The 23,861-nt window shown below is 43.7% G+C and overlaps 23 non-coding genes across 23 annotated transcripts; all 23 read left to right on the top strand.

The window, feature by feature from the left end:
• The first annotated feature begins 29 nt into the window (after window positions 1-29).
• On the top strand, window positions 30-102 carry trnam-cau (transfer RNA methionine (anticodon CAU)). The gene has a single exon. It is a non-coding gene; the product is annotated as a tRNA-Met (tRNA).
• A 674-nt stretch (window positions 103-776) lies between these two features.
• trnam-cau (transfer RNA methionine (anticodon CAU)) lies at window positions 777-849 on the top strand. The gene has a single exon. It is a non-coding gene; the product is annotated as a tRNA-Met (tRNA).
• A 2,233-nt stretch (window positions 850-3,082) lies between these two features.
• On the top strand, window positions 3,083-3,155 carry trnam-cau (transfer RNA methionine (anticodon CAU)). The gene has a single exon. It is a non-coding gene; the product is annotated as a tRNA-Met (tRNA).
• An 878-nt stretch (window positions 3,156-4,033) lies between these two features.
• trnam-cau (transfer RNA methionine (anticodon CAU)) lies at window positions 4,034-4,106 on the top strand. The gene has a single exon. It is a non-coding gene; the product is annotated as a tRNA-Met (tRNA).
• Window positions 4,107-4,780: 674 nt separating this feature from the next.
• trnam-cau (transfer RNA methionine (anticodon CAU)) lies at window positions 4,781-4,853 on the top strand. The gene has a single exon. It is a non-coding gene; the product is annotated as a tRNA-Met (tRNA).
• Window positions 4,854-5,325: 472 nt separating this feature from the next.
• trnam-cau (transfer RNA methionine (anticodon CAU)) lies at window positions 5,326-5,398 on the top strand. The gene has a single exon. It is a non-coding gene; the product is annotated as a tRNA-Met (tRNA).
• Window positions 5,399-6,072: 674 nt separating this feature from the next.
• On the top strand, window positions 6,073-6,145 carry trnam-cau (transfer RNA methionine (anticodon CAU)). Its single transcript has one exon. It is a non-coding gene; the product is annotated as a tRNA-Met (tRNA).
• A 674-nt stretch (window positions 6,146-6,819) lies between these two features.
• On the top strand, window positions 6,820-6,892 carry trnam-cau (transfer RNA methionine (anticodon CAU)). Its single transcript has one exon. It is a non-coding gene; the product is annotated as a tRNA-Met (tRNA).
• Window positions 6,893-7,568: 676 nt separating this feature from the next.
• On the top strand, window positions 7,569-7,641 carry trnam-cau (transfer RNA methionine (anticodon CAU)). Its single transcript has one exon. It is a non-coding gene; the product is annotated as a tRNA-Met (tRNA).
• A 674-nt stretch (window positions 7,642-8,315) lies between these two features.
• trnam-cau (transfer RNA methionine (anticodon CAU)) lies at window positions 8,316-8,388 on the top strand. The gene has a single exon. It is a non-coding gene; the product is annotated as a tRNA-Met (tRNA).
• Window positions 8,389-9,062: 674 nt separating this feature from the next.
• Window positions 9,063-9,135, top strand: trnam-cau (transfer RNA methionine (anticodon CAU)). The gene has a single exon. It is a non-coding gene; the product is annotated as a tRNA-Met (tRNA).
• Window positions 9,136-10,354: 1,219 nt separating this feature from the next.
• Window positions 10,355-10,427, top strand: trnam-cau (transfer RNA methionine (anticodon CAU)). The gene has a single exon. It is a non-coding gene; the product is annotated as a tRNA-Met (tRNA).
• A 674-nt stretch (window positions 10,428-11,101) lies between these two features.
• trnam-cau (transfer RNA methionine (anticodon CAU)) lies at window positions 11,102-11,174 on the top strand. The gene has a single exon. It is a non-coding gene; the product is annotated as a tRNA-Met (tRNA).
• Window positions 11,175-12,393: 1,219 nt separating this feature from the next.
• Window positions 12,394-12,466, top strand: trnam-cau (transfer RNA methionine (anticodon CAU)). Its single transcript has one exon. It is a non-coding gene; the product is annotated as a tRNA-Met (tRNA).
• A 1,421-nt stretch (window positions 12,467-13,887) lies between these two features.
• Window positions 13,888-13,960, top strand: trnam-cau (transfer RNA methionine (anticodon CAU)). The gene has a single exon. It is a non-coding gene; the product is annotated as a tRNA-Met (tRNA).
• Window positions 13,961-14,568: 608 nt separating this feature from the next.
• On the top strand, window positions 14,569-14,641 carry trnam-cau (transfer RNA methionine (anticodon CAU)). Its single transcript has one exon. It is a non-coding gene; the product is annotated as a tRNA-Met (tRNA).
• Window positions 14,642-15,315: 674 nt separating this feature from the next.
• trnam-cau (transfer RNA methionine (anticodon CAU)) lies at window positions 15,316-15,388 on the top strand. The gene has a single exon. It is a non-coding gene; the product is annotated as a tRNA-Met (tRNA).
• A 472-nt stretch (window positions 15,389-15,860) lies between these two features.
• On the top strand, window positions 15,861-15,933 carry trnam-cau (transfer RNA methionine (anticodon CAU)). Its single transcript has one exon. It is a non-coding gene; the product is annotated as a tRNA-Met (tRNA).
• A 471-nt stretch (window positions 15,934-16,404) lies between these two features.
• trnam-cau (transfer RNA methionine (anticodon CAU)) lies at window positions 16,405-16,478 on the top strand. The gene has a single exon. It is a non-coding gene; the product is annotated as a tRNA-Met (tRNA).
• Window positions 16,479-17,354: 876 nt separating this feature from the next.
• On the top strand, window positions 17,355-17,427 carry trnam-cau (transfer RNA methionine (anticodon CAU)). The gene has a single exon. It is a non-coding gene; the product is annotated as a tRNA-Met (tRNA).
• A 608-nt stretch (window positions 17,428-18,035) lies between these two features.
• trnam-cau (transfer RNA methionine (anticodon CAU)) lies at window positions 18,036-18,108 on the top strand. Its single transcript has one exon. It is a non-coding gene; the product is annotated as a tRNA-Met (tRNA).
• Window positions 18,109-23,014: 4,906 nt separating this feature from the next.
• Window positions 23,015-23,087, top strand: trnam-cau (transfer RNA methionine (anticodon CAU)). The gene has a single exon. It is a non-coding gene; the product is annotated as a tRNA-Met (tRNA).
• Window positions 23,088-23,559: 472 nt separating this feature from the next.
• Window positions 23,560-23,632, top strand: trnam-cau (transfer RNA methionine (anticodon CAU)). The gene has a single exon. It is a non-coding gene; the product is annotated as a tRNA-Met (tRNA).
• The last annotated feature ends 229 nt before the right edge of the window (window positions 23,633-23,861 follow it).

Here is a 23,861-nt window from a genome sequence, read left to right as displayed (position 1 = left end):
GAACAATCAAAGCCTCGCGGTCTTTCATGGCCTTGTTGGCGCAGTAGGCAGCGCGTCAGTCTCATAATCTGAAGGTCGTGAGTTCAACCCTCACACGGGGCATGAGTTTTGTGATAAGCCTTCCCTCAGACCATCAAAAGAGGAGTGTAGGGTAGCATGGTACTGTTGGCTAAAACAACTTGTACAAGATGATACCTCAAATGCTCTCTGGACCTCCATTTGTTTTGGAACCTTCAAAACACCTATTGGGGATGTTGAAGCTAGTTGTAATCTCCTGAATGGCTTTTTGACCAAGCTCCATCCTCTTTTCTATTTCACATTGACCAAAAACTAACATCAAAAGAGGATTGTAGTTTAGCCTGGTACTGTTGGCTAAAAAACTTGTACAGGATGATACCTCAGATGCTCTCTGGACCTCCATTTGTGTTGGGACCTTCAAAACACCTATTGGGGATGTTGAAGCTAGTTGTAATCTCCTGAATGGCTTTTTGACCAAGCTCCATCCTCTTTTCTATTTCACATTGACCAAAAACGGCACCTATAGTGTAGTGTTTAGCTAGACGCTAAAATCTCTTGGAGTAGTTAAACAACCTACTTTCAGTTATAGTGTGGTGTTTAGCAAGATGCTAGACGCAAAGGGCATGGCATTACATGCCATGACATGGCACATGGCATATGCCACGTATCCGACGGGTATTCAACTACGTATACCAGGTAAAGGAGAGTCTTGGAAAGTCCATGTACCCCGAACAATCAATGCCTAGCTGTCTTTCATGGCCTCGTTGGCGCAGTAGGCAGCGCGTCAGTCTCATAATCTGAAGTTCGTGAGTTCGACCCTCACACGGGGCATGAGTTTTGTGCTAAGCCTTCCCTCAGACCATCAAAAGAGGAGTGTAGGGTAGCATGGTACTGTTGGCTAAAACAACTTGTACAAGATGATACCTCAAATGCTCTCTGGACCTCCATTTGTTTTGGAACCTTCAAAACACCTATTGGGGATGTTGAAGCTAGTTGTAATCTCCTGAATGGCTTTTTGACCAAGCTCCATCCTCTTTTCTATTTCACATTGACCAAAAACTAACATCAAAAGAGGATTGTAGTTTAGCCTGGTACTGTTGGCTAAACAACTTGTACAGGATGATACCTCAGCTGCTCTCTGGACCTCCATTTGTGTTGGGACCTTCAAAACACCTATTGGGGACGTTGAAGCTAGTTGTAATCTCCTGAATGGCTGTTTGACCAGGATCCATCCTCTTTTCTATTTCACATTGACCAAAAACGGCACCTAGGGGTGGGCGATATGACCTAAAATTAATATCACGGTATTTTTCATCTTTTGAACGGTGACGGTATAATATCACGGTATTTTTTGGTACGTTTTGGGAGGAGTAGCCTGTCCTGTCCCTTTATGTGAATAAGGTTAATATTTTTATAATATAATAAGTAAATGGTAGTATCCTTATCAAAAAGAGACATGGGAGAGTATTATGCATTCTCAACATATTTATTTGGCAAAAAACCTAAAGATCTTACATATCTCTCTCTCTCTCTAGATATATATATATATATATATATATATATATATATATATATATATATATATATATATATATATATATATATATATATATATATATATATATATATATATATAATATTTATTTTTATTATATTATATTTTAAATATTTTGTAAACCTGTCTTAAAATGTAATACTGGACCTCGGTTGGGCTGGTTGGACAGCGGGTGGTGGAAAATTTCCCTTAATTTTAAATCCAAAACTTGACAGGTTTATGCCATGATGAGTATTCATATACAGTAATCCCTTGTTTTTCGAGAGGGTTACGTTCCAAAAAGAACCCGTGATAAGTGATATTCACATAGTAGCAACCCTTTTTTTTTAATAATTATTATACAAAGCTTCAAATTGCGGAGATCAGCACCGCCTCGCACGTATTTCCCTGCTCTTCTGAGCCGCTCCATCCCGACTCGCGCTGTTGCGTCTTTTTCTTCTAAAGCCCGCGGTACAGGTGTGTTTTTTCGAGAGAAGAACATGGTTATGGGTATTTTTTTGTCACTCTTTTTTTCTTCTGGGCAAAAAGATTCTTTTAAACCGACATTCATTAATTTTTTCTCCATCTTGAAGTCGGTGACTGGTATTCCAGCAGGTTGAAACAGCGCTCTGCGCTCCGCTGCCGTCAAAGACCCGCCCAGCTCTACTTCTGATTGGCTAGTGTTTGTTTGGTTGAGCGCCAGAGCTGCTTTCCTCTCATTCCATTGGTAGACGAACTCGGTTGACTCAACCTTTTTTTTCTCTCTCAAACCTTTTTTTTTTTTTTTTTTTTTTTAAAGCACTCAAACTCGCACGCCGAGAAAAAAAAACTCCGTACGCCGGAGATCCGGCACGGTGCCGGAATACTTTAAGCCCTGTCATTTCTTACTACTCTTGTCGTAAGGTGTAGCAGCATAAACGATGCCTGCAGTGAAAGCTGTGTAGTCTTGGGACGTGCTCCGCTGGTGCTGCTCAGCAGCTCCAGCGGAGCAGCGGAGCAGCGGGACCAGCTGCTGGTCCCACTTGCGCTCGTTTTGGCCCGGGTTGCCTCTTCATATTCACGGGCGTGCGTGTTTTTTAAGTGATGAAACAGGTTGCTTGTGTTTCCACCTCTTGCTGTCACAACACGGCAGCAAACCTTGCATATCACCGACGTTTTTAATGCCTTATTTAGGCTTATTATTTTATAATTGATTTATTACGGTATTGACGGTATTGCAAAATCCATGTCGTGGGACAGTGCCACACCGGTGATGACTATGACACCGGTGTACCGCCCACCCCTAACGGCACCTATAGTGTAGTGTTTAGCTAGACGCTAAAATCTCTTGGAATAGTTAAACAACCTACTTTCAGTTATAGTGTGGTGTTTAGCAAGATGCTAGAAGCAAAGGGCATGGCATCACATGCCATGACATGGCACATGGCATATGCCACGTACCCGACGGGTATTCAACTACGTATACTAGGTAAAGGAGAGTCTTGGAAAGTCCATGTACCCCGAACAATCAATGCCTCGAGGTCTTTCATGGCCTCGTTGGCGCAGTAGGCAGCGCGTCAGTCTCATAATCTGAAGGTCGTGAGTTCGACCCTCACACGGGGCATGAGTTTTGTGCTCAGCCTTCCCTCAGACCATCAAAAGAGGAGTGTACGGTAGCATGGTACTGTTGGCTAAAACAACTTGTACAAGATGATAGCTCAAATGCTCTCTGAACCTCCATTTGTGTTGGAACCTTCAAAACACCTGTTGGGGACGTTGAAGCTAGTTGTAATCTCCTGAATGGCTGTTTGACCAGGCTCCATCCTCTTTTCTATTTCACATTGACCAAAAACTACCATCAAAAGAGGAGTGTAGGGTAGCATGGTACTGTTGGCTAAAACAACTTGTACAAGATGATAGCTCAAATGCTCTCTGAACCTCCATTTGTGTTGGAACCTTCAAAACACCTGTTGGGGACGTTGAAGCTAGTTGTAATCTCCTGAATGGCTGTTTGACCAGGCTCCATCCTCTTTTCTATTTCACATTGACCAAAAACTACCATCAAAAGAGGAGTGTAGGGTAGCATGGTACTGTTGGCTAAAACAACTTGTACAAGATGATAGCTCAAATGCTCTCTGAACCTCCATTTGTGTTGGAACCTTCAAAACACCTATTGGGGACGTTTAAGCTAGTTGTAATCTCCTGAATGGCTGTTTGACCAGGCTCCATCCTCTTTTCTATTTCACATTGACCAAAAACGGCACCTATAGTGTAGTGTTTAGCTAGACGCTAAAATCTCTTGGAGTAGTTAAACAACCTACTTTCAGTTATAGTGTGGTGTTTAGCAAGATGCTAGACGCAAAGGGCATGGCATTACATGCCATGACATGGCACATGGCATATGCCACGTACCCGACGGGTATTCAACTACGTATACCAGGTAAAGGAGAGTCTTGGAAAGTCCATGTACCCCGAACAATCAATGCCTCGCGGTCTTTCATGGCCTCGTTGGCGCAGTAGGCAGCGCGTCAGTCTCATAATCTGAAGGTCGTGAGTTCGACCCTCACACGGGGCATGAGTTTTGTGATAAGCCTTCCCTCAGACCATCAAAAGAGGAGTGTAGGGTAGCATGGTACTGTTGGCTAAAACAACTTGTACAAGATGATACCTCAAATGCTCTCTGGACCTCCATTTGTTTTGGAACCTTCAAAACACCTATTGGGGATGTTGAAGCTAGTTGTAATCTCCTGAATGGCTTTTTGACCAAGCTCCATCCTCTTTTCTATTTCACATTGACCAAAAACTAACATCAAAAGAGGATTGTAGTTTAGCCTGGTACTGTTGGCTAAAAAACTTGTACAGGATGATACCTCAGATGCTCTCTGGACCTCCATTTGTGTTGGGACCTTCAAAACACCTATTGGGGATGTTGAAGCTAGTTGTAATCTCCTGAATGGCTTTTTGACCAAGCTCCATCCTCTTTTCTATTTCACATTGACCAAAAACGGCACCTATAGTGTAGTGTTTAGCTAGACGCTAAAATCTCTTGGAGTAGTTAAACAACCTACTTTCAGTTATAGTGTGGTGTTTAGCAAGATGCTAGAAGCAAAGGGCATGGCATTACATGCCATGACATGGCACATGGCATATGCCACGTACCCGACGGGTATTCAACTACGTATACCAGGTAAAGGAGAGTCTTGGAAAGTCCATGTACCCCGAACAATCAATGCCTCGAGGTCTTTCGTGGCCTCGTTGGCGCAGTATGCAGCGCGTCAGTCTCATAATCTGAAGGTCGTGAGTTCGACCCTCACACGGGGCATGAGTTTTGTGCTCAGCCTTCCCTCAGACCATCAAAATAGGAGTGTAGGGTAGCATGGTACTGTTGGCTAAAACAACTTGTACAAGATGATAGCTCAAATGCTCTCTGAACATCCAATTGTGTTGGAACCTTCAAAACACCTATTGGGGACGTTGAAGCTAGTTGTAATCTCCTGAATGGCTGTTTGACCAGGCTCCATCCTCTTTTCTATTTCACATTGACCAAAAACGGCACCTATAGTGTAGTGTTTAGCTAGACGCTAAAATCTCTTGGAATAGTTAAACAACCTACTTTCAGTTATAGTGTGGTGTTTAGCAAGATGCTAGAAGCAAAGGGCATGGCATTACATGCCATGACATGGCACATGGCATATGCCACGTACCCGACGGGTATTCAACTACGTATACCAGGTAAAGGAGAGTCTTGGAAAGTCCATGTACCCCGAACAATCAATGCCTAGAGGGGTTTCATGGCCTCGTTGGCGCAGTAGGCAGTGCGTCAGTCTCATAATCTGAAGGTCGTGAGCTCGACCCTCACACGGGGCATGAGTTTTGTGCTCAGCCTTCCCTCAGACCATCAAAAGAGCAGTGTAGCGTAGCATGGTACTGTTGGCTAAAACAACTTGTACAAGATGATACCTCAAATGCTCTCTGGACCTCTATTTGTTTTGGAACCTTCAAAACACCTATTGGGGATGTTGAAGCTAGTTGTAATCTCCTAAATGGCTGTTTGACATGGCTCCATCCTCTTTTCTATTTCACATTGACCAAAAACTAACATCAAAAGAGGATTGTAGTTTAGCCTGGTACTGTTGGCTAAACAACTTGTACAGGATGATACCTCAGATGCTCTCTGGACCTCCATTTGTGTTGGGACCTTCAAAACACCTATTGGGGACGTTGAAGCTAGTTGTAATCTCCTGAATGGCTGTTTGACCAGGATCCATCCTCTTTTCTATTTCACATTGACCAAAAACGGCACCTATAGTGTAGTGTTTAGCTAGACGCTGAAATCTATTGGAATAGTTAAACAACCTACTTTCAGTTATAGTGTGGTGTTTAGCAAGATGCTAGAAGCAAAGGGCATGGCATCAAATGCCATGACATGGCACATGGCATATGCCACGTACCCGACGGGTATTCAACTACGTATACCAGGTAAAGGAGAGTCTTGGAAAGTCCATGTACCCCGAACAATCAATGCCTCGAGGTCTTTCATGGCCTCGTTGGCGCAGTAGGCAGCGCGTCAGTCTCATAATCTGAAGGTCGTGAGTTCGACCCTCACACGGGACATGAGTTTTGTGCTCAGCCTTCCCTCAGACCATCAAAAGAGGAGTGTAGGGTAGCATGGTACTGTTGGCTAAAACAACTTGTACAAGATGATACCTCAAATGCTCTCTGGACCTCCATTTGTTTTGGAACCTTCAAAACACCTATTGGGGATGTTGAAGCTAGTTGTAATCTCCTGAATGGCTTTTTGACCAAGCTCCATCCTCTTTTCTATTTCACATTGACCAAAAACTAACATCAAAAGAGGATTGTAGTTTAGCCTGGTACTGTTGGCTAAAAAACTTGTACAGGATGATACCTCAGATGCTCTCTGGACCTCCATTTGTGTTGGGACCTTCAAAACACCTATTGGGGATGTTGAAGCTAGTTGTAATCTCCTGAATGGCTTTTTGACCAAGCTCCATCCTCTTTTCTATTTCACATTGACCAAAAACGGCACCTATAGTGTAGTGTTTAGCTAGACGCTAAAATCTCTTGGAGTAGTTAAACAACCTACTTTCAGTTATAGTGTGGTGTTTAGCAAGATGCTAGACGCAAAGGGCATGGCATTACATGCCATGACATGGCACATGGCATATGCCACGTACCCGACGGGTATTCAACTACGTATACCAGGTAAAGGAGAGTCTTGGAAAGTCCATGTACCCCGAACAATCAATGCCTCGAGGTCTTTCGTGGCCTCGTTGGCGCAGTAGGCAGCGCGTCAGTCTCATAATCTGAAGGTCGTGAGTTCGACCCTCACACGGGGCATGAGTTTTGTGCTCAGCCTTCCCTCAGACCATCAAAAGAGGAGTGTAGGGTAGCATGGTACTGTTGGCTATAACAACTTGTACAAGATGATAGCTCAAATGCTCTCTGAACCTCCAATTGTGTTGGAACCTTCAAAACACCTATTGGGGACGTTGAAGCTAGTTGTAATCTCCTGAATGGCTGTTTGACCAGGCTCCATCCTCTTTTCTATTTCACATTGACCAAAAACTACCATCAAAAGAGGAGTGTAGGGTAGCATGGTACTGTTGGCTAAAACAACTTGTACAAGATGATAGCTCAAATGCTCTCTGAACCTCCATTTGTGTTGGAACCTTCAAAACACCTATTGGGGACGTTGAAGCTAGTTGTAATCTCCTGAATGGCTGTTTGACCAGGCTCCATCCTCTTTTCTATTTCACATTGACCAAAAAACGGCACCTATAGTGTAGTGTTTAGCTAGACGCTAAAATCTCTTGGAATAGTTAAACAACCTACTTTCAGTTATAGTGTGGTGTTTAGCAAGATGCTAGAAGCAAAGGGCATGGCATCACATGCCATGACATGGCACATGGCATATGCCACGTACCCGACGGGTATTCAACTACGTATACTAGGTAAAGGAGAGTCTTGGAAAGTCCATGTACCCCGAACAATCAATGCCTCGAGGTCTTTCATGGCCTCGTTGGCGCAGTAGGCAGCACGTCAGACTCATAATCTGAAGGTCGTGAGTTCGACCCTCACACGGGGCATGAGTTTTGTGCTAAGCCTTCCCTCAGACCATCAAAAGAGGAGTGTAGGGTAGCATGGTACTGTTGGCTAAAACAACTTGTACAAGATGATACCTCAAATGGTCTCTGGACCTCCATTTGTTTTGGAACCTTCAAAACACCTATTGGGGATGTTGAAGCTAGTTGTAATCTCCTGAATGGCTGTTTGACCAAGCTCCATCCTCTTTTCTATTTCACATTGACCAAAAACTAACATCAAAAGAGGATTGTAGTTTAGCCTGGTACTGTTGGCTAAAAAACTTGTACAGGATGATACCTCAGATGCTCTCTGGACCTCCATTTGTGTTGGGACCTTCAAAACACCTATTGGGGACGTTGAAGCTAGTTGTAATCTCCTGAATGGCTGTTTGACCAGGATCCATCCTCTTTTCTATTTCACATTGACCAAAAACGGCACCTATAGTGTAGTGTTTAGCTAGACGCTAAAATCTCTTGGAATAGTTAAACAACCTACTTTCAGTTATAGTGTGGTGTTTAGCAAGATGCTAGAAGCAAAGGGCATGGCATCACATGCCATGACATGGCACATGGCATATGCCACGTACCCGACGGGTATTCAACTACGTATACTAGGTAAAGGAGAGTCTTGGAAAGTCCATGTACCCCGAACAATCAATGCCTCGACGTCTTTCATGGCCTCGTTGGCGCAGTAGGCAGCGCGTCAGTCTCATAATCTGAAGGTCGTGAGTTCGACCCTCACACGGGGCATGAGTTTTGTGCTCAGCCTTCCCTCAGACCATCAAAAGAGGAGTGTACGGTAGCATGGTACTGTTGGCTAAAACAACTTGTACAAGATGATAGCTCAAATGCTCTCTGAACCTCCATTTGTGTTGGAATCTTCAAAACACCTGTTGGGGACGTTGAAGCTAGTTGTAATCTCCTGAATGGCTGTTTGACCAGGCTCCATCCTCTTTTCTATTTCACATTGACCAAAAACTACCATCAAAAGAGGAGTGTAGGGTAGCATGGTACTGTTGGCTAAAACAACTTGTACAAGATGATAGCTCAAATGCTCTCTGAACCTCCATTTGTGTTGGAACCTTCAAAACACCTATTGGGGACGTTGAAGCTAGTTGTAATCTCCTGAATGGCTGTTTGACCAGGCTCCATCCTCTTTTCTATTTCACATTGACCAAAAACGGCACCTATAGTGTAGTGTTTAGCTAGACGCTAAAATCTCTTGGAGTAGTTAAACAACCTACTTTCAGTTATAGTGTGGTGTTTAGCAAGATGCTAGAAGCAAAGGGCATGGCATCACATGCTGTGACATGGCACATGGCATATGCCACGTACCCGACGGGTATTCAACTACGTATACCAGGTAAAGGAGAGTCTTGGAATTCCATGTACCCCGAACAATCAATGCCTCGAGGTCTTTCATGGCCTCGTTGGCGCAGTAGGCAGCGCGTCAGTCTCATAATCTGAAGGTCCTGAGTTCGACCCTCACACGGGGCATGAGTTTTGTGCTCAGCCTTCCCTCAGACCATCAAAAGAGGAGTGTTGGGTAGCATGGTACTGTTGGCTAAAACAACTTGTACAAGATGATAGCTCAAATGCTCTCTGAACCTCCATTTGTGTTGGAACCTTCAAAACACCTATTGGGGACGTTTAAGCTAGTTGTAATCTCCTGAATGTCTGTTTGACCAGGCTCCATCCTCTTTTCTATTTCACATTGACCAAAAACGGCACCTATAGTGTAGTGTTTAGCTAGACGCTAAAATCTCTTGGAATAGTTAAACAACCTACTTTCAGTTATAGTGTGGTGTTTAGCAAGATGCTAGAAGCAAAGGGCATGGCATTACATGCCATGACATGGCACATGGCACATGCCACGTACCCGACGGGTATTCAACTACGTATACCAGGTAAAGGAGAGTCTTGGAAAGTCCATGTACCCCGAACAATCAATGCCTCGCGGTCTTTCATGGCCTCGTTGGCGCAGTAGGCAGCGCGCAGGTCTCTTAATCTGAAGGTCGTGAGTTCGACCCTCACACGGGGCATGAGTTTTGTGCTAAGCCTTCCCTCAGACCATCAAAAGAGGAGTGTAGGGTAGCATGGTACTGTTGGCTAAAACAACTTGTACAAGATGATACCTCAAATGGTCTCTGGACCTCCATTTGTTTTGGAACCTTCAAAACACCTATTGGGGATGTTGAAGCTAGTTGTAATCTCCTGAATGGCTGTTTGACCAAGCTCCATCCTCTTTTCTATTTCACATTGACCAAAAACTAACATCAAAAGAGGATTGTAGTTTAGCCTGGTACTGTTGGCTAAAAAACTTGTACAGGATGATACCTCAGATGCTCTCTGGACCTCCATTTGTGTTGGGACCTTCAAAACACCTATTGGGGACGTTGAAGCTAGTTGTAATCTCCTGAATGGCTGTTTGACCAGGATCCATCCTCTTTTCTATTTCACATTGACCAAAAACGGCACCTATAGTGTAGTGTTTAGCTAGACGCTAAAATCTCTTGGAATAGTTAAACAACCTACTTTCAGTTATAGTGTGGTGTTTAGCAAGATGCTAGAAGCAAAGGGCATGGCATCACATGCCATGACATGGCACATGGCATATGCCACGTACCCGACGGGTATTCAACTACGTATACTAGGTAAAGGAGAGTCTTGGAAAGTCCATGTACCCCGAACAATCAATGCCTCGACGTCTTTCATGGCCTCGTTGGCGCAGTAGGCAGCGCGTCAGTCTCATAATCTGAAGGTCGTGAGTTCGACCCTCACACGGGGCATGAGTTTTGTGCTCAGCCTTCCCTCAGACCATCAAAAGAGGAGTGTACGGTAGCATGGTACTGTTGGCTAAAACAACTTGTACAAGATGATAGCTCAAATGCTCTCTGAACCTCCATTTGTGTTGGAATCTTCAAAACACCTGTTGGGGACGTTGAAGCTAGTTGTAATCTCCTGAATGGCTTTTTGACCAGGCTCCATCCTCTTTTCTATTTCACATTGACCAAAAACTACCATCAAAAGAGGAGTGTAGGGTAGCATGGTACTGTTGGCTAAAACAACTTGTACAAGATGATAGCTCAAATGCTCTCTGAACCTCCATTTGTGTTGGAACCTTCAAAACACCTATTGGGGACGTTGAAGCTAGTTGTAATCTCCTGAATGGCTGTTTGACCAGGCTCCATCCTCTTTTCTATTTCACATTGACCAAAAACGGCACCTATAGTGTAGTGTTTAGCTAGACGCTAAAATCTCTTGGAGTAGTTAAACAACCTACTTTCAGTTATAGTGTGGTGTTTAGCAAGATGCTAGAAGCAAAGGGCATGGCATCACATGCTGTGACATGGCACATGGCATATGCCACGTACCCGACGGGTATTCAACTACGTATACCAGGTAAAGGAGAGTCTTGGAATTCCATGTACCCCGAACAATCAATGCCTCGAGGTCTTTCATGGCCTCGTTGGCGCAGTAGGCAGCGCGTCAGTCTCATAATCTGAAGGTCCTGAGTTCGACCCTCACACGGGGCATGAGTTTTGTGCTCAGCCTTCCCTCAGACCATCAAAAGAGGAGTGTTGGGTAGCATGGTACTGTTGGCTAAAACAACTTGTACAAGATGATAGCTCAAATGCTCTCTGAACCTCCATTTGTGTTGGAACCTTCAAAACACCTATTGGGGACGTTTAAGCTAGTTGTAATCTCCTGAATGTCTGTTTGACCAGGCTCCATCCTCTTTTCTATTTCACATTGACCAAAAACGGCACCTATAGTGTAGTGTTTAGCTAGACGCTAAAATCTCTTGGAATAGTTAAACAACCTACTTTCAGTTATAGTGTGGTGTTTAGCAAGATGCTAGAAGCAAAGGGCATGGCATTACATGCCATGACATGGCACATGGCACATGCCACGTACCCGACGGGTATTCAACTACGTATACCAGGTAAAGGAGAGTCTTGGAAAGTCCATGTACCCCGAACAATCAATGCCTCGCGGTCTTTCATGGCCTCGTTGGCGCAGTAGGCAGCGCGCAGGTCTCTTAATCTGAAGGTCGTGAGTTCGACCCTCACACGGGGCATGAGTTTTGTGCTAAGCCTTCCCTCAGACCATCAAAAGAGGAGTGTAGGGTAGCATGGTACTGTTGGCTAAAACAACTTGTACAAGATGATACCTCAAATGCTCTCTGGACCTCCATTTGTTTTGGAACCTTCAAAACACCTATTGGGGATGTTGAAGCTAGTTGTAATCTCCTGAATGGCTTTTTGACCAAGCTCCATCCTCTTTTCTATTTCACATTGACCAAAAACTAACATCAAAAGAGGATTGTAGTTTAGCCTGGTACTGTTGGCTAAAAAACTTGTACAGGATGATACCTCAGATGCTCTCTGGACCTCCATTTGTGTTGGGACCTTCAAAACACCTATTGGGGACGTTGAAGCTAGTTGTAATCTCCTGAATGGCTGTTTGACCAGGATCCATCCTCTTTTCTATTTCACATTGACCAAAAACGGCACCTATAGTGTAGTGTTTAGCTAGACGCTAAAATCTCTTGGAATAGTTAAACAACCTACTTTCAGTTATAGTGTGGTGTTTAGCAAGATGCTAGAAGCAAAGGGCATGGCATCACATGCTGTGACATGGCACATGGCATATGCCACGTACCCGACGGGTATTCAACTACGTATACCAGGTAAAGGAGAGTCTTGGAAAGTCCATGTACCCCGAACAATCAATGCCTCGAGGTCTTTCATGGCCTCGTTGGCGCAGTAGGCAGCGCGTCAGTCTCATAATCTGAAGGTCCTGAGTTCGACCCTCACACGGGGCATGAGTTTTGTGCTCAGCCTTCCCTCAGACCATCAAAAGAGGAGTGTAGGGTAGCATGGTACTGTTGGCTAAAACAACTTGTACAAGATGATAGCTCAAATGCTCTCTGAACCTCCATTTGTGTTGGAACCTTCAAAACACCTATTGGGGACGTTTAAGCTAGTTGTAATCTCCTGAATGTCTGTTTGACCAGGCTCCATCCTCTTTTCTATTTCACATTGACCAAAAACGGCACCTATAGTGTAGTGTTTAGCTAGACGCTAAAATCTCTTGGAATAGTTAAACAACCTACTTTCAGTTATAGTGTGGTGTTTAGCAAGATGCTAGAAGCAAAGGGCATGGCATTACATGCCATGACATGGCACATGGCACATGCCACGTACCCGACGGGTATTCAACTACGTATACCAGGTAAAGGAGAGTCTTGGAAAGTCCATGTACCCCGAACAATCAATGCCTAGCTGTCTTTCATGGCCTCGTTGGCGCAGTAGGCAGCGCGTCAGTCTCATAATCTGAAGGTTGTGAGTTCGACCCTCACACGGGTTATGAGTTTTGTGCTCAGCCTTCCCTCAGACCATCAAAAGAGGAGTGTAGGGTAGCATGGTACTGTTGGCTAAAACAACTTGTACAAGATGATACCTCAAATGCTCTCTGAACCTCCATTTGTTTTGGAACCTTCAAAACACCTATTGGGGATGTTGAAGCTAGTTGTAATCTCCTAAATGGCTGTTTGACCAAGCTCCATCCTCTTTTCTATTTCACATTGACCAAAAACTACCATCAAAAGAGGAGTGTAGTGTAGCCTGGTACTGTTGGCTAAAAAACTTGTACAAGATGATACCTCAGCTGCTCTCTGGACCTCCATTTGTGTTGGGACCTTCAAAACACCTATTGGGGATGTTGAAGCTAGTTGTAATCTCCTGAATGGCTTTTTGACCAAGCTCCATCCTCTTTTCTATTTCACATTGACCAAAAACTAACATCAAAAGAGGATTGTAGTTTAGCCTGGTACTGTTGGCTAAACAACTTGTACAGGATGATACCTCAGATGCTCTCTGGACCTCCATTTGTGTTGGGACCTTCAAAACACCTATTGGGGACGTTGAAGCTAGTTGTAATCTCCTGAATGGCTGTTTGACCAGGATCCATCCTCTTTTCTATTTCACATTGACCAAAAACGGCACCTATAGTGTAGTGTTTAGCTAGACGCTAAAATCTCTTGGAATAGTTAAACAACCTACTTTCAGTTATAGTGTGGTGTTTAGCAAGATGCTAGAAGCAAAGGGCATGGCATCACATGCCATGACATGGCACATGGCATATGCCACGTACCCGACGGGTATTCAACTACGTATACCAGGTAAAGGAGAGTCTTGGAAAGTCCATGTATCCCGAACAATCAATGCCTCGAGGTCTTTCATGGCCTCGTTGGCGCAGTAGGCAGCGCGTCAGTCTCATAATCTGAAGGTCGTGAGTTCGACCCTCACACGGGGCATGAGTTTTGTGCTCAGCCTTCCCTCAGACCATCAAAAGAGGAGTGTAGGGTAGCATGGTACTGTTGGCTAAAACAACTTGTACAAGATGATAGCTCAAATGCTCTCTGAACCTCCATTTGTGTTGGAACCTTCAAAACACCTATTGGGGACGTTGAAGCTAGTTGTAATCAAAAGAGGATTGTAGTTTAGCCTGGTACTGTTGGCTAAACAACTTGTACAGGATGATACCTCAGATGCTCTCTGGACCTCCATTTGTGTTGGGACCTTCAAAACACCTATTGGGGACGTTGAAGCTAGTTGTAATCTCCTGAATGGCTGTTTGACCAGGCTCCATCCTCTTTTCTATTTCACATTGACCAAAAACGGCACCTATAGTGTAGTGTTTAGCTAGACGCTAAAATCTCTTGGAGTAGTTAAACAACCTACTTTCAGTTATAGTGTGGTGTTTAGCAAGATGCTAGACGCAAAGGGCATGGCATTACATGCCATGACATGGCACATGGCATATGCCACGTACCCGACGGGTATTCAACTACGTATACCAGGTAAAGGAGAGTCTTGGAAAGTCCATGTATCCCGAACAATCAATGCCTCGCGGTCTTTCATGGCCTCGTTGGCGCAGTAGGCAGCGCGTCAGTCTCATAATCTGAAGGTCGTGAGTTCGACCCTCACACGGGGCATGAGTTTTGTGCTAAGCCTTCCCTCAGACCATCAAAAGAGGAGTGTAGGGTAGCATGGTACTGTTGGCTAAAACAACTTGTACAAGATGATACCTCAAATGCTCTCTGGACCTCCATTTGTTTTGGAACCTTCAAAACACCTATTGGGGATGTTGAAGCTAGTTGTAATCTCCTGAATGGCTTTTTGACCAAGCTCCATCCTCTTTTCTATTTCACATTGACCAAAAACTAACATCAAAAGAGGATTGTAGTTTATCCTGGTACTGTTGGCTAAAAAACTTGTACAGGATGATACCTCAGATGCTCTCTGGACCTCCATTTGTGTTGGGACCTTCAAAACACCTATTGGGGACGTTGAAGCTAGTTGTAATCTCCTGAATGGCTGTTTGACCAGGATCCATCCTCTTTTCTATTTCACATTGACCAAAAACGGCACCTATAGTGTAGTGTTTAGCTAGACGCTAAAATCTCTTGGAATAGTTAAACAACCTACTTTCAGTTATAGTGTGGTGTTTAGCAAGATGCTAGAAGCAAAGGGCATGGCATCACATGCTGTGACATGGCACATGGCATATGCCACGTACCCGACGGGTATTCAACTACGTATACCAGGTAAAGGAGAGTCTTGGAAAGTCCATGTACCCCGAACAATCAATGCCTCGAGGTCTTTCATGGCCTCGTTGGCGCAGTAGGCAGCGCGTCAGTCTCATAATCTGAAGGTCCTGAGTTCGACCCTCACACGGGGCATGAGTTTTGTGCTCAGCCTTCCCTCAGACCATCAAAAGAGGAGTGTTGGGTAGCATGGTACTGTTGGCTAAAACAACTTGTACAAGATGATAGCTCAAATGCTCTCTGAACCTCCATTTGTGTTGGAACCTTCAAAACACCTATTGGGGACGTTTAAGCTAGTTGTAATCTCCTGAATGTCTGTTTGACCAGGCTCCATCCTCTTTTCTATTTCACATTGACCAAAAACGGCACCTATAGTGTAGTGTTTAGCTAGACGCTAAAATCTCTTGGAATAGTTAAACAACCTACTTTCAGTTATAGTGTGGTGTTTAGCAAGATGCTAGAAGCAAAGGGCATGGCATCACATGCTGTGACATGGCACATGGCATATGCCACGTACCCGACGGGTATTCAACTACGTATACCAGGTAAAGGAGAGTCTTGGAAAGTCCATGTACCCCGAACAATCAATGCCTCGAGGTCTTTCATGGCCTCGTTGGCGCAGTAGGCAGCGCGTCAGTCTCATAATCTGAAGGTCCTGAGTTCGACCCTCACACGGGGCATGAGTTTTGTGCTCAGCCTTCCCTCAGACCATCAAAAGAGGAGTGTAGGGTAGCATGGTACTGTTGGCTAAAACAACTTGTACAAGATGATAGCTCAAATGCTCTCTGAACCTCCATTTGTGTTGGAACCTTCAAAACACCTATTGGGGACGTTTAAGCTAGTTGTAATCTCCTGAATGTCTGTTTGACCAGGCTCCATCCTCTTTTCTATTTCACATTGACCAAAAACGGCACCTATAGTGTAGTGTTTAGCTAGACGCTAAAATCTCTTGGAATAGTTAAACAACCTACTTTCAGTTATAGTGTGGTGTTTAGCAAGATGCTAGAAGCAAAGGGCATGGCATTACATGCCATGACATGGCACATGGCACATGCCACGTACCCGACGGGTATTCAACTACGTATACCAGGTAAAGGAGAGTCTTGGAAAGTCCATGTACCCCGAACAATCAATGCCTAGCTGTCTTTCATGGCCTCGTTGGCGCAGTAGGCAGCGCGTCAGTCTCATAATCTGAAGGTCGTGAGTTCGACCCTCACACGGGTTATGAGTTTTGTGCTCAGCCTTCCCTCAGACCATCAAAAGAGGAGTGTAGGGTAGCATGGTACTGTTGGCTAAAACAACTTGTACAAGATGATACCTCAAATGCTCTCTGAACCTCCATTTGTTTTGGAACCTTCAAAACACCTATTGGGGATGTTGAAGCTAGTTGTAATCTCCTAAATGGCTGTTTGACCAAGCTCCATCCTCTTTTCTATTTCACATTGACCAAAAACTACCATCAAAAGAGGAGTGTAGTGTAGCCTGGTACTGTTGGCTAAAAAACTTGTACAAGATGATACCTCAGCTGCTCTCTGGACCTCCATTTGTGTTGGGACCTTCAAAACACCTATTGGGGATGTTGAAGCTAGTTGTAATCTCCTGAATGGCTTTTTGACCAAGCTCCATCCTCTTTTCTATTTCACATTGACCAAAAACTAACATCAAAAGAGGATTGTAGTTTAGCCTGGTACTGTTGGCTAAACAACTTGTACAGGATGATACCTCAGATGCTCTCTGGACCTCCATTTGTGTTGGGACCTTCAAAACACCTATTGGGGACGTTGAAGCTAGTTGTAATCTCCTGAATGGCTGTTTGACCAGGATCCATCCTCTTTTCTATTTCACATTGACCAAAAACGGCACCTATAGTGTAGTGTTTAGCTAGACGCTAAAATCTCTTGGAATAGTTAAACAACCTACTTTCAGTTATAGTGTGGTGTTTAGCAAGATGCTAGAAGCAAAGGGCATGGCATCACATGCCATGACATGGCACATGGCATATGCCACGTACCCGACGGGTATTCAACTACGTATACCAGGTAAAGGAGAGTCTTGGAAAGTCCATGTATCCCGAACAATCAATGCCTCGAGGTCTTTCATGGCCTCGTTGGCGCAGTAGGCAGCGCGTCAGTCTCATAATCTGAAGGTCGTGAGTTCGACCCTCACACGGGGCATGAGTTTTGTGCTCAGCCTTCCCTCAGACCATCAAAAGAGGAGTGTAGGGTAGCATGGTACTGTTGGCTAAAACAACTTGTACAAGATGATAGCTCAAATGCTCTCTGAACCTCCATTTGTGTTGGAACCTTCAAAACACCTATTGGGGACGTTGAAGCTAGTTGTAATCAAAAGAGGATTGTAGTTTAGCCTGGTACTGTTGGCTAAACAACTTGTACAGGATGATACCTCAGATGCTCTCTGGACCTCCATTTGTGTTGGGACCTTCAAAACACCTATTGGGGACGTTGAAGCTAGTTGTAATCTCCTGAATGGCTGTTTGACCAGGATCAATCCTCTTTTCTATTTCACATTGACCAACAACGGCACCTATAGTGTAGTGTTTAGCTAGACGCTAAAATCTATTGGAATAGTTAAACAACCTACTTTCAGTTATAGTGTGGTGTTTAGCAAGATGCTAGAAGCAAAGGGCATGGCATCACATGCCATGACATGGCACATGGCATATGCCACGTACCCGACGGGTATTCAACTACGTATACCAGGTAAAGGAGAGTCTTGGAAAGTCCATGTACCCCGAACAATCAATGCCTCGAGGTCTTTCATGGCCTCGTTGGCGCAGTAGGCAGCGCGTCAGTCTCATAATCTGAAGGTCGTGAGTTCGACCCTCACACGGGGCATGAGTTTTGTGCTCAGCCTTCCCTCAGACCATCAAAAGAGGAGTGTAGGGTAGCATGGTACTGTTGGCTAAAACAACTTGTACAAGATGATAGCTCAAATGCTCTCTGAACCTCCATTTGTGTTGGAACCTTCAAAACACCTATTGGGGACGTTGAAGCTAGTTGTAATCAAAAGAGGATTGTAGTTTAGCCTGGTACTGTTGGCTAAACAACTTGTACAGGATGATACCTCAGATGCTCTCTGGACCTCCATTTGTGTTGGGACCTTCAAAACACCTATTGGGGACGTTGAAGCTAGTTGTAATCTCCTGAATGGCTGTTTGACCAGGATCAATCCTCTTTTCTATTTCACATTGACCAACAACGGCACCTATAGTGTAGTGTTTAGCTAGACGCTAAAATCTATTGGAATAGTTAAACAACCTACTTTCAGTTATAGTGTGGTGTTTAGCAAGATGCTAGAAGCAAAGGGCATGGCATCACATGCCATGACATGGCACATGGCATATGCCACGTACCCGACGGGTATTCAACTACGTATACCAGGTAAAGGAGAGTCTTGGAAAGTCCATGTACCCCGAACAATCAATGCCTCGAGGTCTATCATGGCCTCGTTGGCGCCTCTGGCCACTTGTAAATCTAGGTTATTCTTGGTTATTCCTGGTTGTGACAGCCAATCGCGTTCCTGCATCTATCCAAGAATTAACCAAGAATTGACAGCTCCGACCAATCAGGGCTCGGTCCATTTCTGGATGCCCCGACGACATCCAGAAATGGACCAATCAGGAGCGAGTACAGGCTCCGCCCACGCTGCGGAGCTGCTGGGGAAGTTTTTTTCCGCTTTACGCTGTTCAGAAAAACCAGCCTGAAGATTGTTCCGACTACAGCAAATCCTCCCACCACACATTTTCCGGACGTTTCAGAAGTAAGTGCAAATACATTTTTATAGTGATCTGTGCCGTAGCTCTGTAACGTACATGCTACTAACGGTGATGGAAGGGCTGAGATGGTTCTGCGTCAAAAAGGCGCCAAAACCACTCGTAAAGGTGGTTTTGGGACGGATGCTAAATCCTGTGAATGTAAAGTTATGTACGGATAAAGAATACAATGCAGTGCAAAAAGGGAACAAAGGATCATCAACTTTTTATGAACAAACCTTGGGCGAATTATAATGATTGAAAATCGGATATAGGAGTAAATCAGATGAGCATGATTTGGCTTTGTAGATCAATCTAACAAAACATAAAGGTGTTTTCCTCCAAATTGGAAATAAATCTTTACAATCCATTATTATAAACCATATATATTTTCAATCCCTGTTTTTAATATTAACAACAATAGCATTAATAAGTAAATACAGTGTATATAATTAGTAGAATGTGAATAAACTACAACTCTCCATCCCCTGGAGGAATCATGATGGTACTTGCAGGCATTCATTCACTGTTTAGCATGAGATAATCCACACTACAGTCTTAAATTTGTATTTGCTAATAAACAGACAAAGTTACACATCTATGTGTCTGTGTGACTAATGTTCCAATTGTTCAAGTGTTGCATTTTATTCATACACTTTTTATTTTATTTTTGAATCTAGTGGAGCTGCGTTTTAGGAGACGGGCAGATGGAAGCCTGAACTTAACTGACACCATAGAAGCATCAGAGCACCAACAGGTAGATAAACTAAGCAAGAACAAGATCTTGACTGTTTAAAAAATATATTAACAATTCAAAATATCTCATTACAAAATAATAACACTGAAAAAAGTTGTGTTTTAATAGTATGTATGGGATTGTATTTTTCAGATCTTTCATCGGGGCCCACAGTCCAGCTCAGTGTCCTGACTGTAACAGGGTGGTGGAGGCGTCTTCCTGAAGCTCAGTGACTGTAACAGGGTGGTGGAGGCGTCTTCCTGAGACTCTCTACCCAAATGCTGTGCACTGTGATGGGAAAAAGGTGTCCCGGTTCACAGTGGTGGCTCGTTTATACAAGCACATCTGATAACAAACGGTAGAGTGATGAGTGAGACCAACATCCAGCTCCCCGAAGTAAACGCTGCCACACTCACACAATGGTGAGGACCTCAGCATACTTCATATACAGTTCAGTACAGAAGGATTTGAACAATGACAGAATCTGTACAATTTTGCACCAAAACAATGGATTTACAATGAAAACAATCAAGTGTTATCTTTCACCTTTATTGCTGCTGACAGCTTTACAGAGATTTCACTTTACCTCACATTTACCTGCATTTCCGAGGTAATTAAAGCCTTGAAAAGAAAGTACTTATCTTCTTATATATTTATTTTATACAGGTACAGCAGGCGCAGCAGGGGACAGGAACAACAAATTCTGCTCCGGGGCGTCCCAGCTCCAGACCCACTCATGACTGGCCAGAAAAACCTTCAACGTTACAGAAAGGTCCTTCCCTGTTGTCCGCCAGTTTACTGCCGCTTCATCAATTCATATTGCCACCAAATACTGCTGGGGAAGCACAACTGAAAGGGAGGCCACAACCCCAAGCCATCTTCCCAACTCCACAGCCCCATCCACAGCTGCACTTCCTGTCACAACTGCCACCTGGCTACGTTGTCCCGTCAGGGGCTGCATCCTCACAGGTGACGGCTGCACCTGGTTCTTCACAATACATACTTTCATATATACCATTATCATCACCATCCACCCAGACACAAGCACACAATGAAAGCGGATGTAGGAAACAGGTAGAAGAGCACACAGCCCAAGGAAAAAGAAAATACACCAGAAAGACAGATGTGATTATTTGCAGCAAGTGCAAAGAAAGCTAAAAAACGCCATCACACAGGCAGTTATTCGGCAACTGGTACTGTGGAGAAACAGACACACAATCATATGATCAATGGAGGGCTGTATTGGAGAAAAATGGCTACAGAAAAAGCAACAAAAAAAACAGAGAGCAAGGACCCTCCTGCTTCTTAAAAGTTAATTAGTTGGGTTTAGTTTATTTGGTGGTAACTTTTTTGCTGTTTTATGTTTTTGTGTTTGGGTTTAGCAGCTTTTTTAAAAAACCTTCATCCTTTTGGGAATATTGTTATTGCTATGGGTGTTTTTCTTTTTTTATTTCTAAATATTAGTCATTATATGCCTTTTTACATCTTATTGTAAAATATTAGTATTGTAAATATAAATGAGTGCCTTTCTACATCTTAACGTTAGAGCTACGATTGTTATTGTTGTTATTGCTGTTTTATTTTACCATGCAAATATATATTTATATAAGTTAAAAGAAGTTTATAAATATGAGTCAGCATTTATTGTTTTATTACTGTTTCTATTGTTGTTTTATTACTGTTTCTATTGTTGTTATTGTTATTATTTGTTATTATTATAATTTGTTATGTTGTTATTTGTTATTGTTATTATTTCAATAAAATGGTATGTTTATAAGGGATTTTATGAGTTTCTTCCTCTTATTCAATTGTTATAAACTTATAGATTCTAAAGGATAAGATCCTTTAGAATCTATACAAGGCTAACTGTCCCAAATTGGATATAGCTTAGGGAAGAAAATGTGTAGAATGAACCTTTATTTCTACCATCTCATTTGTTTTTACTCTTAAAAAACACGTTCTCGTTATCGGCAGTCCCTGGGCTCGAACTCGCGAACTCCCGCTTGAGACGGCTTTTTTCGTGCAGTTCCCGTGCTGGCTCTCGCGATGTCGCGGGTGATTTTGATGATTTCTGGATGAGTTACATCGACTAATGCGCTATGTCCTTGGCGCAGTAGGCAGCGCGTCAGTCTCATAATCTGAAGGTCGTGAGTTCGACCCTCACACGGGGCATGAGTTTTGTGCTCAGCCTTCCCTCAGACCATCAAAAGAGGAGTGTAGGGTAGCATGGTACTGTTGGCTAAAACAACTTGTACAAGATGATAGCTCAAATGCTCTCTGAACCTCCATTTGTGTTGGAACCTTCAAAACACCTATTGGGGACGTTGAAGCTAGTTGTAATCTCCTGAATGGCTGTTTGACCAGGCTCCATCCTCTTTTCTATTTCACATTGACCAAAAACTACCATCAAAAGAGGAGTGTAGGGTAGCATGGTACTGTTGGCTAAAACAACTTGTACAAGATGATAGCTCAAATGCTCTCTGAACCTCCATTTGTGTTGGAACCTTCAAAACACCTATTGGGGACGTTGAAGCTAGTTGTAATCTCCTGAATGGCTGTTTGACCAGGCTCCATCCTCTTTTCTATTTCACATTGACCAAAAACTACCATCAAAAGAGGAGTGTAGGGTAGCATGGTACTGTTGGCTAAAACAACTTGTACAAGATGATAGCTCAAATGCTCTCTGAACCTCCATTTGTGTTGGAACCTTCAAAACACCTATTGGGGACGTTGAAGCTAGTTGTAATCTCCTGAATGGCTGTTTGACCAGGCTCCATCCTCTTTTCTATTTCACATTGACCAAAAACTACCATCAAAAGAGGAGTGTAGGGTAGCATGGTACTATTGGCTAAAACAACTTGTACAAGATGATAGCTCAAATGCTCTCTGAACCTCCCTTTGTGTTGGAACCTTCAAAACACCTATTGGGGACGTTGAAGCTAATTGTAATCTCCTGAATGGCTGTTTGACCAGGCTCCATCCTCTTTTCTATTTCACATTGACCAAAAACGGCACCTATAGTGTAGTGTTTAGCTAGACGCTAAAATCTCTTGGAATAGTTAAACAACCTACTTTCAGTTATAGTGTGGTGTTTAGCAAGATGCTAGAAGCAAAGGGCATGGCATTACATGCCATGACATGGCACATGGCATATGCCACGTACCCGACGGGTATTCAACTACGTATACCAGGTAAAGGAGAGTCTTGGAAAGTCCATGTACCCCGAACAATCAATGCCTCGAGGTCTTTCATGGCCTCGTTGGCGCAGTAGGCAGCGCGTCAGTCTCATAATCTGAAGGTTGTGAGTTCGACCCTCACACGGGGCATGAGTTTTGTGCTCAGCCTTCCCTCAGACCATCAAAAGAGGAGTGTAGGGTAGCATGGTACTGTTGGCTAAAACAACTTGTACAAGATGATAGCTCAAATGCTCTCTGAACCTCCATTTGTGTTGGAACCTTCAAAACACCTATTGGGGACGTTGAAGCTAGTTATAATCTCCTGAATGGCTGTTTGACCAGGCTCCATCCTCTTTTCTATTTCACATTGACCAAAAACGGCACCTATAGTGTAGTGTTTAGCTAGACGCTAAAATCTCTTGGAATAGTTAAACAACCTACTTTCAGTTATAGTGTGGTGTTTAGCAAGATGCTAGAAGCAAAGGGCATGGCATTACATGCCATGACATGGCACATGGCACATGCCACGTACCCGACGGGTATTCAACTACGTATACCAGGTAAAGGAGAGTCTTGGAAAGTCCATGTACCCCGAAAAATCAATGCCTCGAGGTCTTTCATGGCCTCGTTGGCGCAGTAGGCAGCGCGTCAGTCTCATAATCTGAAGGTCGTGAGTTCGACCCTCACACGGGGCATGAGTTTTGTGCTCAGCCTTCCCTCAGACCATCAAAAGAGGAGTGTAGGGTAGCATGGTACTGTTGGCTGAACAACTTGTACAAGATGATAGCTCAAATGCTCTCTGAACCTCCATTTGTGTTGGAACCTTCAAAACACCTATTGGGGACGTTGAAGCTAGTTGTAATCTCCTGAATGGCTTTTTGACCAGGCTCCATCCTCTTTTCTATTTCACATTGACCAAAAACT

Source organism: Cololabis saira, chromosome 1 (genome assembly GCF_033807715.1).
Source record: "Cololabis saira isolate AMF1-May2022 chromosome 1, fColSai1.1, whole genome shotgun sequence".
Lineage (NCBI taxonomy): Eukaryota > Metazoa > Chordata > Actinopteri > Beloniformes > Belonidae > Cololabis > Cololabis saira.
This window is presented reverse-complemented; position numbering and strand designations above follow the sequence as displayed.